Genomic DNA, 15,450 nt, shown 5'->3' on the forward strand with positions numbered 1-15,450 from the left:
GGGGCATGCCTCTCTAACCCATCTAGAGAGATTATTTCTTGACACTGGGCAATGATTTTCCCTCTCCAACATGTCATGTCACCAATTCCAAATTCATGCGAGCTTCACTGATGTAGGAAAAAAAAAGCTTGAAACAAATCTATAAAAAATTTGGCATGCTATCAAATTTAATACTATTGTCAACTCTTTTTGTACATCTAAAATCCTTGCCCTCTAGCGTAGGATTTGTTCACATTATGTATAGCTGTGCAAGCCAATGATGTATCAAAAGCCAGCCATAAGCCTTGTATATATGGGTAGAGATAGGTAATGGGCAACCGAGGCCTTGTTAACCCAGAAAAACTTGAGCACAGAGGATAGACAGCGCTTGCTGGTTGACATTAGCTCGCGAATGTGGCAGGAGCTCTTACCTTCTTGCTTGATTGGAGGATGCATGCTTGCTTGATTGTAGGATGCATGCTTGTGTGTGTAGATGGAATGTGTTGAGTGTGTTTGCTTGCTTGCTTGCTTGTTGTTAATTGTGATTGAGCATGATTGGGAAAGAAGGTGGTTTCTAGCTTAATCATTGTCTTTTGTAAGGATTATTTAGTTGATTTCAGAGAAGAGGAAGGGCTCAAACAAGAGGGATTAATACACCTCTTGGCCTCTTTAGCCTCTCCAATAGGGACTTCCATGATCCAAGACAAATGACCTAACCACCACTAGCACTATGGTTCTTTGCTAGAGAGCAAGAAAGTTCTTGACATGAACAAATAGCACCAGTGCTGCCGGTGAGGATCAAACTAGTCGTGGATGAGAGGTAAGGAAGAAGAGCTATTTTTCTACTAAAAAATCTTGTGTTAATTTTGCCCTTGGATGCAAATCCTTGGTAGAATGTTGAGGAGATGTGTTTTAGAGTAGGATGATAGTTGCTTTATGTGATTATGTGTGCTATTAATGTGTTAGGAGTGGATTTGTGTCATTAATGTAGGCTTTGATTCTAACCTTTACCTTTTGTGTGTGTTTTATGTTGATTAATTTATTCTATTCTTTGTCTCATGGTAGTGGTGGAATGAAGAGAAAGCTTTCCTGGGTGTGATTAATGTAGGTTCTCTCTCCACTTACTTGATTTCATCATTACTATCAGCATTAAGTGATTCTGGCACTAGATCAAGTTCTTATACATTTGTAATTAGGGTGAACCATTACCAAGTCACATCTAATCCAAGCTTTGAAAGTGATACTTCATCTCACACTCCAACAAATCAAACCATGAGTAGAATTATACCTCCCTCATTACACTAGACACTAGTTCGAAAACTAACCAAAACTCCATCAATGATGGAAGAGACGATATTAATATTATGGGGTATAAACCCTATAAAGCTTCCATAAGTGGAAATGGAGCCGAGTGAGCATCAAGTATTAATGGGTGAATCTTCAAGAAGGATTGAAAGAGCACAAGTAGTTCATCATAGTAGAGAGAGATGAGCAATTAGAGAGAATGATGGGGAACAAGTTTACATTTGAACAATAAATGAAACCTATGTGCTATAACGCTATGGTTATCATAAAATTGCAAAAGCTCTAATCCACACTGACCATAACGGGTGCTCTTGGAGCGATGGTCACTTCTGGCAATGCCAGGGTATAAACCAAAGATCTTGGATAACCCAACAGGTATCGTCGCTTCATGCAACAAATACGAGTTCTATGTAGACTAGGAGGGGAATATATACATCCCTATGCAAGACTCTTCTAGTATCCCTACACAAGACTCCTCTAGTATCCCTACACAACTCCTCTAGTATCCGATTATCTAGTGCACCAACAGGGGGAAAAGGACCTCATAGAGTCCTCGAGAATTCAAAAACTTGCACGGAGTTGATTGTGACTCAACCTCCAAATGTGATACAAATTCTTTTTTAGGAGCGTTAGATTCAATTATTGAGGTGATATGGGCCAGTACGAGGATGCCTAAGGTAACCTCTTTAACGTCACCAACATACAAAGGGACACAGAGGGAAATCACAAGTTTTTAGATGCACCTCTATTGAGTAGGTGTTATCATACCACTGGTGATTAAACAACATATGTAGATGAAGATGGTAACATACATCCCAAGAGTGGTAGAGGAAGTGAGAAGGATAGAAGCGTCTGGGTAGGGGTGAATTTTCCCTTCCAACATGGACTTAGAACATATAGGACTTTAAGACTAAGTGAAGTGAGGACCTTTCCCAATCAAATGACCTCGAGACCAGGAAGTGTAGGGGGTGAGAGGAGATTTTTCTTGAAACTCCACAAGGGAAACAAAGTGTAGAACCACAGTCGAAGTCAGGCTTCCCTCCATGCTAGACCCAATACGAGAGGAACATTCAGCTTCCACACGGGATGAGAACCATTAGTTGAAGAGCCTTTGGGAAAAACTAGATTGGTAACCTAAGCAAAACTAGTAGTGCCAATTAGTTGAAGAGCCTTTCGGGATAATCAGATTGGTAAGCTAAGTTGAACTAGTAGTACTAATTTAGTTAGGACGAGGAATAGTGAAAGTTGAGAGCCACAACTTTAGGGCCTCAAGTGTACCAATAGCTCTTGGAGCACTGGTATATGGATACCTAATGACGCATTTGAGCTTTGTGTAAGAGAAGCACCTTTTTGGGGTGCGAGCTTATAGATATGTAGGACCATCCTATATTTAGGTATCTCTTAGAATGGAACCTAGGCATATGGCTACAATAGCTCCTAAGCCATTCGTAGAATTGATAGAGACTAGGTTGAGAACTCATTTAACCCAAGAAACAAGAAGAAACACTGATGTCATCTCGATATTAATGAGACCAACTAGGGGATTGACTCATTGAGGGAGAGAGTGGAGTAAGGTCATCCGAGATAAGAAACTCTCTCATACCCAAGCTAATTTTGAAGTTCGCTGGAATGGAAGATTCCTACAACCATCTAGATGCTTTCAAACAAGTATGTACCGCAAAAAGGTTGACTCATCCTCAAACTGAGATAGATGCTTTTGGCTTAACTTTAGAGAATATCGTTTTATAGCAGGTGTCCTACTAAGGAAAAAGCGAGCCAAACTAAGCTGATTTGGTTGTTCTTGTTGGAAGGATTGAGGAGTAAGCAACTACATGATGTGCTATATATGCCAAAAGGTATCAAACACTAATGGACTATTTCTTGGATGCCATAGACTTTAGTAATAACTTTACTAGCATTCCAACCATGGATAGTGTAAGATTGGAATTATTTACCAAAATGAAGCCTACTTTAAGAGCCAAGATTCAAAGAAGGCAGAGGTACCCAAGAGTACCAAAGATATACCAAACGCTATGATCAAAGGGATCAAAGGGGTTGTTCAATTCAAGAGCTTACCTTGGCCTTGACAAAGCATGTGTTTTTGTTTGGTTTTGTCTTAGAGCTGCAAATGCAACTTCCCATGTGGGTGTGCTAGCTTGTTCGTTAGCATCCTTATTCCATTGTCACATTGGACTGCTCCTTGTAAAAGGGGGGAAGGGAGAGCTCTCTATGCCTTGATAGTGGCAACAAGAGCTCCGTGTTCATTGTGGTTCTCTCTTACAAAAGACGGGAGGAGAAGAAGAAGCTAATGCAAGAAGAAAACCTACAATCAAACCTATCTGGCATACATCCATCAAGCAAACAAGATTTAATATCAATCAAGAAGAGGGAAGAAGGAGAGCTCACAAGTACACTATTGTAAAGAAATGATTGTGTATTACTTATTGTCAAAAAAGTGATTGGTTTTTACATTAGACCGGCTAAACTTGAAATGGCCCGCCTCTATTACTAGTATATACACAGTCTATAGACTTTTTCTATTTGACATTAAGCACATGGTAAGGTTGTTTTATATGTTATAGTGTTGTCTTACAAAGGTCAAGTGCTCGTTGAGAGTAGGTAAGATGGCAAAGTGTTTTATGGTAGGTCAGGTTGATAAAACCATATTAACCAATAGGGTGGTTAATATTAACAACCTCCCTTCCTAATAGTGACCCTGCATCCCCACATCACCCACCAATTCAGTAGTAAAGTTGTTGCTAGGAAGTCGATGGTATAGATGGTGGTCCAAGATATGCCATGGGGTTGGAAGCCGAGGTTAAGTGGTGAGTTGGGGATCTATTCATAGCTAGAGGTGGGGTAACGTTGATGGGGGCAGATTTAAACAACCTTGAGGATGGTAGCATGCAGCTTGTCAAGGCAGCATGGGAAGTAATAGGCAATGTAGAGATGCTTCATGCCTGTGGTCCTTCGTTGGTTATGGAAGTGATGTGGACCCTTCAAGAGGAGGTCGCTGGAAGAAGCGGTTCACACCCTATGAGTGGTACAATAAGTGCCATGACCATCATGGAATGATGGGCATGGCTAGATGGAGGTCTAGACAACTTGGCACGATAGGGTGGCTTAGCTTAATGAATATGTCAACCAAGGTGATGTTTTTTTGGTGGTGAATTAGAGTCAAAGTTAAGGATATAAGCATGGAAGCTTGAGGGAAATAGTACCTGCAGGGTCGAGGGTTCTCGAGGCGATGGGTCGTACAATGAGCTAGGCGTGTGCTTGGCCCATGGTTCCACCATCCAGAGATGTACTTGGCATTGGCTAGGTTAATTGCAGGTGCATGTATTTGTGTGTGACTTGAGATGCAAGAAGTGAAAAAACCGTGATGCCTATAGTGAAATATGCCTTAGGGTGGTGAGACCTCCTGAAGATCCAATGGTGGAGACTCATCACCCTCTTAGGGAGACAAAATACAAGATCTTGACCAAGACAATTAGCTTGCACCTTTAGCCTTCCCTCCCAGATTTGATCCATGCTACCCAGACTGGCTTCATCCGGGACCGTTGCATCCTGGATAACATCTTCACCTTTTGGGGGACAGCTACAACCAGACTTGGGGGGAGAACATGGCTGGTTTACCTTCTAAATTTCGAGAAAGTATATGACATAGTTGATTGGGCACTATGTTGAGAATGGACGTTGCCTCGCTTTGAGACACTCACTCACATGTGCATCTCTGTGACGATTGTAGTAACAACACTTCCGATTTGACCTTGGACTCAACACTAGGTTGTGTTGGGAGATCATCTGTAGCATAGCAACTTGGCACATTTCGTGAGCCCGATATACAACAAGGCCATTGATAATGGCGTCATTAACCCCCAGTTGAGGTCATGCGTTCTATTTGCGTGGACCTCGTACACACCCTCCAGAATTGCTTTAAGAGCTTGGTTGGTGATTTAGAGTGTATGCAACGAGACGTGACGCTTTGTTCTGTGCTTGGACCCTTGCACCCTTCCTATCTAGGGAGTATAGTAGAGTTTCTTGGCACTCCAGGTCCCCAGTGTGGCTTTTTCCTTTGCTTCCAATTGTAGTTGCCTCCTCTGTTAGAGCGGCCAGCCGAGGAGGGAGTCCCCCCTTGCTTATCTCATATGTATATTTGGATTGCTTTTTAGCAGTGTTGTATTTGGTGGAATGGCTAGTTTTTTCTTTACAGCTAATAGAAGGATCCTTCTTTGGGGAAAAATAGAGGGTGGACGAGTTATTGGTATATGACAATGACAATTATTATTTGCCTTTCCTTTAACAAGTTATATTTTACTTCACCCATTTTTTCGAGATGTGGTAGTCGGTAGGGGAAGGTAGCGTGGATGGGAACCTCTTGTATGTGTGCGCACTCATCTTGCCCGCCCACGGGAATCAAGGCGCCCAGCGCCTCCAAATGTGGAAAGGGCTTGGTACTTGAAAGCGCTTATCTAGCTGGTCTCGACATAGCAGAGTTCGGGAAAAGGGAGGTTCGTATTAACCTCAAGTTTGTAAGAAGTCGGTTCGAATTGAAGGGAAAAAGAAAAAACCTTTTTCAAAATTTATGGTTATAAGTGGATAAAATTATGAATAAAATACCTCTTCAAATTCATAGTATCCTGTTCAACCTAGACCTAGAAGGATTCATGTATAGTTCAGTAATCTTCACAGTCTCTCTCCCTCTCAATGTGCTCGTGCGTGGGCCACATTGGCTGTGTCTCTCTCCACACAATGCTCGTGCGTCACGCATATTAATGACTCTCTCTTTAATCCACACAAGGCTCGTTTGTCGCATGCATTAAATGATGTGCTTGAAAAGTGGCTGTGTCTCTCTCCACACAATGCTCGTGCGTCGCAACTCTCTCTTTAATCCACACAAGGCTCGTTTGTCGCACTCATTAAATTTAATGATGTGCACCAAAAGTTGGGGCTGTTCTTGCGAAGGACGTTCAGAATCGAAAACGAGGCGTCACTCGCTTTTTAAAAAAATCAATAATAAATATATATATATATTGGGTAAATTACCTTGCCCCTACGTCGATTGCACTGAACTTTATATATAATCTACTATAGTCACTACCAAACGCAGCCGTTCCGCTCTATGTGCTACATTTGGCGCCCGAACTCGCCAGAGCACGGGCGTAGAGAGAGAGAGAGAGCGCGAGCGAGAGAGAAACCCGATCTGTAACTCACATCAACGCCCGCCTTATCGTATCTGATAACCCTTGATGCTGCAGCTTGAACTTGTTCAAGCCCGGGAAAGAAGGTAAGCACCATGACTGATTTCACTCTAGGAAATTAAAAGGCATGGCGCACATGAATGAGCATCGTTATAGTTAACAAAACAGGGATTAATTATGGTTGCGACTTAATTAAATGGTGGATTCATTTTTTGAAGCCTCTGTGTAGTACAGTTGCATCTTTATATGTAGTTTGAATCAGCTAGAGAAGGAAAGGGATTTTGAGGGGCTATGAATTTTTGGAAGGAGTGGATCTACCATTGGAGATATAATCAAGAGTAAAAAGACTTGGTAAAGTATTAGTCTTTTTTGGGATATTAACCATATTCTAAGACCTACTTATCGAATAGGCTTTGGCCGAGTTGTAGGCCCCCGGGCTTTCAAAAAAGCGTTGATTCGACTAGGAGCCGACACCCAATGGCTTCGAGGGGAAAAATAAGGGTCGTTTCAGGAACATCGATCTTCCGCCTAAATCTTTTTCAACATTCATTCTTTCAGTGACCTTAGAAAGGATCCCAGTCGTTCTATAACCAAGAAATCTTCAAGCATGAATTCATTTATTGGGCTTTTATGAAAGATACAAGTTACCCTTATTACAAGATAGAGAGGAGTTGAAGCAAGATTTTAATCTCCTTCACATATGCTCCACCCACGTCTTTAGTGTAGATCCAAATATATATATATATATATATATATATATATATATATATATATATATGCAGTTTCAATATATCATTCCTTATAATAGGATAAACAATGGAGGTCTACAATGGAGATCTACCTAAGTTGGGAGTGAAGGGCTAAAACTTTTGCTGCAGGGTTAACTTGCACTACGCCTTTTTCTTTCATAAGTCTTAAAAGAGAGAGTGCGATATGTAGGGTAAAGGGGCAAGCGTGCTGGCCGCCATGCCGGTATTTCGTTCAAGAAAACTTGACAAATTTCTTAAAACCCATAAAAAAATCACACTAGAATTGTAAAAAACATTTGATTTTTGCTCGATTGCCCATCAATTTTCTAGCCGATCAAAAGGTAACCGTGGGGCAAGAAAGAGATCGCGAAATGTGAGGAAAATAAATCTCGAATCCAATCATGTCGTTAAGATACCAGCATTGTTAGGTTTTTTTCAATACGCCACTTCCCCTTGGGTTTGAAGGTGCATTATCCTTAACAAAATTTGAAACCTCGTTTGATAACTTAGATAAACTCTTCATTTCCTTTCAACACAAGGCAGCGACCTTGAGAATCCATTCACTACATTACAGAGTTGGCAGAGTTCCTCTCAAAAATTGACATGGTGAGCTAAGTGACGAGGTTAGCCTTGGTGATGACATGGATGTTGCCGAAGTAGTAGGTCGGGAAACTCGTTGTATCGCACTGCACAAACCTCGGATCCGAACAGCACATGATAAGAAGCTATATAGCTTGCACGAGAGGACGGACGGCGCTGTAGGACTGGCTGCAAACGAGAAGATTGAGCGATTACAGGACCAGCCACTTGCTTCCCGTTCATGGCAACCACCGCGACAACCCATCCCCCACAAGAGCTAGCTGTGGAAGTCGCTGCTTGCCTCTCTCTCTCTCTCTCTCTAGAGAGAGAGAGAGAGGCAAATATATATATATATAGATTTGGGTGTTCCAAAAATAAAATAGCTTTAAGAGCTAAGCTCAAGTTAAATATGGATGTACACGTCGCATTATTAAGTAGCGGAGGGCAGCATTGGATTTCTTTCTGTATATAATTGTGTACCTATCGAAAGATAACAAACAAACATGAATCTTGTTAAGGCTATGTGTAATATCACCTTCAAACATACCTATAAATTTATAGCTGGAAAGTGCCAATACCTTCAAATTTTAAAAAATGCCTATAAATTTATAGCTTGAAAGTGCCAATACTTGTAAAATTTGAGGAATATATAACACAAATACCTAAAAAAAACTCATTCATTTTGATAATTTCTTAATTTTATATATGAACGTTTTTCAATTTTGGCGAAAATAAAATTTTCGAGCATTGCTTATTAACCATGCTTTTAAGTGAGAGAACATGATTGCGGAAGGACATGTCGAATCTCCACCCTCTGAGTTCGTTCTTTACCCTCTAATGATGGTGCTTGAGATCTTGATTGCAAGTATATCTAAATTGCAAAATGTATCAATAAACGGCCCAGTTGCAAAACAGGTCCCATTTTCATGCAAATTTGTATGGCAGTGCAATTTTCTTTTCGAGAGATTTTACCCAAGCTATGGTGTCTAGGTTTAAACCTGGGCACAATTATTTAGCAAGCTTAGTTGCAACCACTCAACCATGGTAATACGACTTTTAGTTTTATTTCTTTTGGAGGAGGGAAATTTTGAACTATGGAATTCCAAAAAAGTTACATTCATGAAATATTCTAGAAAATCATTGGCCAATTGACCCTTTTTCAATGAGAAAAAAAAGTTCATGGCGAGAGATTTTGAAAACCAAATGCGAGAAATAGACATGTAGGTCATCCATATATACTAGTGGGCAACCCTTGCTTCGCACATCTTTTGAGACTCCAAATTCAAATTTTACACAAACTTGCTCCTCCTTTTCTTAAACCTCCAAATTCTTACCACGTGGCAGCTTTGTAAAACTCTTCCTTGAGATAATATAAAGATTAACCTCTTTTGATGTAGAATATGAATTTGTGAGACGACAAAGTTATCCAAATGCTTAAAAAGATTGAAAAAGCTTTTTGAAGGAAAAGATCGATAGATGTGACACCTAGCACATCCTATATGGCTCGGATCCCCGGTGCAAACGCTTGGTCTTGCATTGGAGGTGATGTGAGTCTAGGCAAAAAGCAACAATCATGCAATTGACATAAAATGGTGTTCGTTGTGTGTGGGAGAGAGAGAGAGAGAGAGAGAGAGAGAGAGAGATGGAATCATACTTTTTGTGACAAAGGCATTGTGTACTTGTTTTTTTAGTATGACTATATTTTATGACATCAAAACTCTTCCACTCTACAAACCTTTGATCAGGTTGACTAGGGTAGAGGTGCCATTTCATTTTTTTGAATAACTTCCTAATGTTGGTTTACCTATACCCATGCATTTTTACTTATAGAAATGCATTGCAGGTTGGGGGCATAATACCAAAACACTTCCAGGTTTGTATAGTTCATAAATTTATTATAAAAAACATGATTTCAAAGTTGAAGGAAGAGCTGGAATCATAGCCGTAGCTCAGATTTGAGTGCTGGTTTGGAGGCACCAAGCTGCAATTTTTTGCACCATCTACTTGCACATTTTGGGCCCCTTCTTGGTATAGCAGATGGGGTCTCCTACAGTCGTTGTTGCAGAGGCTATGAGTGGGCTGAGAAGGCTGGCACAAAGTGGGTTTGGAAGGCCAAGTATAGATCTGCTGCTGGTTCGTTGGAGAGGTGTAACGCACGGTTCATGGCGAAAGGCTTTTCACAGGTCGAAGGATTCAACTTTCAAGAGACATTCATTCGTATCCTCAAGTACATTGACCCCTACTAGCAATTTGCCGAAGTGTTAATCAATTGTACCTTATCTGTTGACTTGAGAAGTATTTATGACTTCTATTGTTCGGAATGCTTGTGCCTTGCACGAGGGAGATGAAGGGAGGAATGCAAGGGCCATAGCTGGTATGCACCACCGTTGAGCTGTTCAAGATTGGACACCCTCTCTTGTGGAGAAGCAAGGGTCCTCAGCATTGCCTCCATTGGGGTGACCACAATGGAGCTTTTCTCTTAGGTAGGGAGCAAAGAGGGAGACAGCTATGGAAAGCTTTATCTCTACCTCGATGCCAAATAGAAGGGGTGTAGGTTAGCTCACCTCTCAACCATTACCTGAATTAGCTTGCTTTTCCTAATCTCAGGGCTCTCCTAACCCTGCTAGATTAGGTCCTAATCCAGAGGATTAGTATTAGGTACGTAATATTGGATCATTATCATTTTCACGAGTTGGGCATGATCGAGGAGGCTCACAAGGTATCTTGGGTAGGAATCATCCCCTTTGACCATGCCACTATACTTTTGCACCTAGGAGATTCATGGCATCAGGACTGTTCCAGTCAGAGCCACGATCCTAATCAACTTGTTCAAGACTTAGAGATTTGCCAGATCATAGAAGACTTGACGTTACTCCTAGATCTTTTGGGGAGATGATTGAGGAGCTTTGCCTTGCTTTAGGTGCAAAAATTAACTAGCACAAGTCTCGCAGCTTTTGCGTTGTCTCCTCCCCCTGGCATTGACGTGTCTTTCTAGAGCAGCAGATTCTATGGAAACTTCTATATTGGAGTTCAACGTGTCTTTCCTTGGCCAAGAGAATAGTGGTAGCTAATTGTCTGAAAATGGCATTTTGTGCATCCCTAAAAAGGGGATTTATTTGGATGCAAGCAACTGTTAGGGTTTAGCACTTAGAATGGAGGGCTCACATGCATTCTCAAGGGAGAAGCCACCATGAAAGCTTGAGAGAGCTCAAAGCTGTAAATCTTGATTAGCATTGGTTAATTGTGATTAGACTATTACACATTGTCTTTTATACTTGGACCCTTGTTCACATTTATTAACTCATGGCCTTCACACTTGACCATGCCCATGGATCCTCATTCAACTATTTACACTTGTTTGGCCTTCCAATTAGCCCTGTAGGCTCATGGCCCTCTTCCTCATGCCTGTGGCCGTTATTTACGGCTTTGTTACAAACCATCCCCACCCAATAAGTATCGTCCTCGAAACTTGGGCATCATCATTCAATGTAGCATTGGAGATCAAGAAGCCACACTTGGACATGATTTCACCAAAGTTGGAAGTATCACTTTCCGTAGGCTGAAAACTGTGTAAAATGCTCCCAAAACAGTCCCAAACAAGTGCTCAAGGTTGACACTTCACATGCATGAAGCTTCCAAAAGATGAGGATTCATATCTATCATGTTTAGGGTTGCATAACAGTGAATTTTCAGAAATTCCAGCAAGTATATTCACTGCTGTCCGCTCCATTTTCATCCCTCATTTGCATGCCAAACCTCTTCATGACCATCTAACATTGATGCGGACTGCTGTGAAGCTTTCCTCGGGTAAACCCTTCCATTTGATGAGGTATTCCACAATGGAACGGCTGCGCAACACTCTTTCAATCATACCCTCTTCATTCATAGGTGGCAGCTCATCAAAGACTTGCACTTCCGGTCCCACATAAGGCTTCAATTGAGATACATGGAAGACATCATGTATTCTTGTTGGTGGAAGCAAGAGTTGGTATGCGACTTCACCAACCTTCCTCAAGACCTTGTATGGACCATAATATCGATGAGCCAATTTAGTGTTGGTGTTGCCTTTGAGAGAGGCATATCTAGACTTAGGGGTTCTCAAAAACACAAAATCTCCTTCCTTGAACTCCATTGGCAACACCTTCGTGTCCTTACACACCATTGTGCAATCCATACTTTCCCCATTTGCCACTTGCATAACATGCAATGCATCCAAAGCATTCCGGTACAACTTGAGATTGCACAAGGAATTCCGATTGACAAAGCTATGCGTACTACCGCTGTCCACAAGTACATGTGCTTCTCTTCCATTGACCATAGCCTTGATTCTCAATGTCTTCGTGCTCTTACAACCGGCATAAGCATCATGTGACAACGTGCAAAGAATAGCATCTTTCTTGCATGCACTTGTAGTACACATAGGCAAACCATCATCAAATCAATTGCTCTTCATGGATCCACCCAGATCGAAAGGAAATTCACCATCAGCTTCATTATCAAATGAATTGCTCTTCATGAATCCACCTGGATCAAAAGGAAATTCACCATTAACTTCATCATATTTGTCATTGCAATCCACAAATTTTACTTTCCCATCCTCGAGTTCATCACCATCCGACTCAGTCATGATCATACTCAAGGATAGTTGTTTATCCTTGCACATCTTGTAATGCTCCTTGGACCACTTCTCTCCACACTTATAGCATAAACCTTTGCTATGCAAGTCATTGATGCGGTCCTCCTTCATCACCATGCTCGTGTACACCATTAGTCGGCTTCCCATCCATCTTACCATTCCCAACTTTTGAAGTACCACCAAACCTGAAATTTGATTTAGTACCCTCGCCATACACCATTGAAAACTCTGGAATGGCATTGCTTGGAAAAATCTTTACATTGGAAGATTGCATCAACTTTGGAAACTTTGGATTGCCATTGTTGACTATACTTCTCCTCATAGATTTCGGCTAATACCATAGCTTTCTTGAGAGATAATGGCCGTTGAGCATTTACATCAGCTCCAATTTTTGACTTGAGCCCCTTGATGTATTTGATCTTCTTATATGTCTCACTCACATCATCTACATGCAAGGATAGTTTGAGGAATTGATGCGTGCACTCCTTTACACTCTTCCCTCGCTACTCAAGCTCATTCCGATCACATATTACTTTTTGTTGATGTAATTCCGAGACAAATGCTTTCTTCATTTCATCTTTGAAGTTCTCCCAAGTGGTAATCTTGTATCCATGAGTAGACAAGTGCCTCCACCATGTATCGGCATGTCTTCGAGATGAAGAGTGGCAAAGTACACTTTGGCTCGATCCGACCTTGGGTTGAGCTGAAAGTAAATCTCCATTTTGTTCACCCATTCTTCATACTCTTCATTGGTATTGCTCTCACCCTTGAACTTGGTGAGATTCACTTTGTCCTTCACACCTTGTGATGCATAATTCCTTTGATTACCACCAACTCTACCAGAGCTTTGGAAGTCTTCCAAGATCCATCAATAGTTTGGGCATCAAAGTTGAACACCACTTGCTTGCCTTTTCCAACATCCCTTGAGGTTGAAGGCATAGCTCTATCCATGTCAACATTATGCATTTTAGGTCCACCAATGTGCAATGATGCATTTGGAGGTCGATTTTCCTTGTCACCATTATCCACATATTCATTCCCACCATTGCTTCTTGCATTGGAGGCACCACCAATGAGATCTTTACAGAGTACGGCAAATGCTTCAATGAAGACTTGTTGTTGATCCTTCATCATTGATTCCATGCGGTTGTTGTATCTTTGTTGCTCTTCTATACTTGCCGTCATGTTTACTATCATACTTTGCATAAGCATCATCATATCATTAGTTCCGGCTGGTTCCCTTGATGCATTTGTACCCTTTCATGCACATTTGCCTTAACATTAACTCCATGCTCATGTAGTCTTTGCTCATCTTCATGAAGATCTTGCACAATGGCTTCATCCTCAATCACATTGTCCCTCATATCATATTCACCAATCCCCAAATCATTGATTGCATCCACACCCTTCCTCCGCTTGCTCTGTCCAATGGCTGAAAATGAAATTTTAGGGTTTGGATGGCGAAAAGTTGTTGGAATTGGGTGATCTAGGGCTCTATGGAAAGCTCTCGAGGTATACTACAAGATCCAAGTGTTTGTTTGACTTCAGTCAATGGGTAATATGCCTCTGTTTTGACTTCTTTTTGGAAAGTTAACAAGACCGGGTTGACCTAGCTAGGGTTATCCAAATGGAGAGGTTAATAGCTCAAATTGTAGCTTAGAATGAATACACTAAGGCTATGTAAACGACTCGAATTCAGTCCTTGGCGTTTGTGATTGAATCACACTTTCCCGTGCGGTCAAGGTCGGCCGGTTGACCCACAAAATGAACTCCGATTCGGGCACTTGATGGCTTGATAGAAAGGCCTTTCCACGTGCTATCCAAGGGTATAAACCACTTCACTTCAGTTCTTAACCCCTCGGACTGAATTGCACTTTTCAGATTCAGCAAAACAACCTGTTTTGGGTCAAAGAGTGCGCAATCCTTGTGCACAACCACTTGGCGAGTGCTAATAAGCAATAGGCAATGGCAAGCACTCTTATGACGCCTTTTGCAATGTCCTTTTTCTGCAAAAGCTCCCAAAAAAATTTCAGCAGAGTCTCCTTCGTATTTTGGGCCAAATCTCAAAATAAAGTAGCCTCAATCCACAATGCCCTTTTTCAATAGCATGTATACATCCATTTTGCTCAATACATTGCTCATGTCAAGCCCCTATTGCCCTCATGCAATACTCAATAGTCACATAGTGTCGATGTAGATCGTGTCGATGGAGAGCTCTTGCTTGCCGATCTCCTGGCCAAGTCTTCCCACCCCTTTACCGAGTTCTGACCTCAAGGCAAAGGTTGGGGCCAAGTCTTCACACCAAGTACCTAATCTCCCTCCTTGCCGCTTTACCAAAAGCACTCACGACAAGGAGAGTTCAAGCCATGCTCCCCCTTGGCCTCTCCACCAATGCCAAGGGTACCCTCACACACATACTAGATTCTATGAATCAAAGTGAGTACAAATGTAGGGTAGAGTAACTTACATACACATTAGTATGAACTCATGCTCATTTATCACAAACTTGGCATGTACTCATGCCCCACTCATTTCCCAATGGCTCCAATCACATCAACACCACCAAAAGACAATGTGAAGCATGAAAAAGCATCATATGGCATCCCCATTGGCATCTCATGTGAAATATAGGCATCCCAACATCACATAGCTATTGGAAGCCATAATCCCAATCATTCATCTCATTTTTCACCAAGTGCTCAAGCAAACCAAGGGGCCAAGACAGCCAAGGGCTTACTAACGCAAAGGAGTGAAGGATTCAGGTCAAGGGCAGGATTTTCCAGCCAAGAAAGGTCAAGTTTTTTGTATTTGTTTTTTCAGATTTACATCATTCTAATAAAGCAAATACACCATACGTGGTGGGGGCCCTACAGAGGGTAATTGGGACCCAATACTGTGTCCTCTCCATCTCCCCCTTCTCTCTCTGTTTTTTGCACATCTCCTTTCAGTTTGTGCATTAATTTCCGTCGCGAAAAGAGTGCTGATTTTTGAGTTTTGCAGT

General features: G+C 41.5%; 1 protein-coding gene across 4 annotated transcripts in view; it reads left to right on the top strand.

The window, feature by feature from the left end:
- Window positions 1-6,333: 6,333 nt before the first annotated feature.
- Window positions 6,334-15,450, top strand: part of LOC147619761 (ABC transporter C family member 8-like) — a 128,573-nt gene continuing 119,456 nt past the window's right edge. For 2 of the 4 annotated variants that reach the window (XR_015270075.1, XM_086825591.1), the window contains exon 1: window positions 6,334-6,571. The gene's annotated coding sequence lies outside the window, so the exon portion shown is untranslated. The remainder of the gene's footprint in view (window positions 6,572-15,450) is intronic. The other 2 variants (XR_015270076.1, XM_086825593.1) reach the window with 1 other exon arrangement.

The sequence above is a fragment of the Cibotium barometz genome, chromosome 32 (assembly GCF_041138505.1).
Source record: "Cibotium barometz isolate CiBa-2024 chromosome 32, ASM4113850v1, whole genome shotgun sequence".
In the NCBI taxonomy this organism is placed as follows: Eukaryota; Viridiplantae; Streptophyta; class Polypodiopsida; order Cyatheales; family Cibotiaceae; genus Cibotium; species Cibotium barometz.